The following is a 1,283-nucleotide window of genomic DNA, read 5'->3' as shown; positions in this document are numbered from 1 at the left end:
AATTGAGAAAACTACTATTAACTATTTTTCCTGAAGTATGTGTATTTATTCCTCTCACGTTGCTGTCTGAGTCTTCTTTTGATTAAAAATTCTGGATTCTTTATTTATTCCCTATGATATCTTGAGTGTTTACCTTTGTCTTCAAACAGAAGTAATCCTCTCAGCATTCTCTGTAGAGCTGGCTTAGTGACTGTAGATTCCTTTACCCTTACTTTCTCAGAGAAAGATTTTATTTCTTCTCAACTTTAAGATAGTTTTGCTAAATATAACATTATAGATTGGTAGTTTTGTTTCAGAATGCAAAATTAGCCTTTCCTTGTTTTTCTGAGTGTAGGAGGTAGTATCTGATGCCTGGTGCACAACACTGTAGTAAAACATCATTTAAAATGTCAATCATATTTAATTACAACCCGTTCTAACTTAGAAAGTATGCTTTCTCTCTACTTTCTCTGACTTCATTTCCCTTTCATTCATATGTTCATCTCTCCTTTATATGTTAATGGCCAGTATTGTTTGAGGGTCTATGGTCCCCTGGTCAACAGGTTCAAGAAAGGGAATCTATGCCTGCCATTAGGCTTTTACTTACCTAGCTTATGGATTATAATGGGGACAATGTTCCCCTGTTATAAAGTGAAACTTTTTTGTAATTTCTGTTTATACTGTATATATTTTAAGAAGCTTCTATAGTGATAGATTTCCATATGACTTTTTCTAAAGGACTTTAGCTTTATTTTTCCCTCCTTTCTCTGCCCTGCCCTTCCATCCCCCATTTCATTCAACCTTCCCTGTTCTCGCATTCTCCTTTCCTGCTTCATATCACAGCATCCTACCTCCCTTCTAAAGAACTCCCACCCAATCCCCACCTCCCCTGCATGGTCATTCATTAGTTTGTTGACCTCCCTGGATTTTCAAATTGAAGGACGCATATTTAAGATTTCAAACATAGAATCCAGCTATAAGAAGGAACATGTGATATTTGTCTTTCTGAGTCTGGGCTACCTCAGCCAAGATGATTGCTTTGAATTTCATCCATTTATCTGTGTATTTCATAATTTGTGTTTCTTAAGATCTGATTAATATGTACCACACCTTCATAATTCATTAATCAGTTGATGGACGTCTGGATTTTTGCCAATTCCAGGCTGTTTTGGAAAGAGTAACAAGAACGTGGATGAGCTGAAATCATTGTAGTAGTATACAGTGTTTTGGGTTCCTGCTGCTAAGATGAATACCTTTGATATCTTACATGAATCTGCCTTCAAACAGAAATGCAGCCTCATCTA

This window comes from Nannospalax galili, unplaced genomic scaffold (assembly GCF_000622305.1).
Source record: "Nannospalax galili isolate Female #2095 unplaced genomic scaffold, S.galili_v1.0 scaffold140, whole genome shotgun sequence".
Lineage (NCBI taxonomy): Eukaryota > Metazoa > Chordata > Mammalia > Rodentia > Spalacidae > Nannospalax > Nannospalax galili.
The sequence above is the reverse complement of the archived record's forward strand: the minus strand, read 5'-3'. Positions refer to the sequence as shown.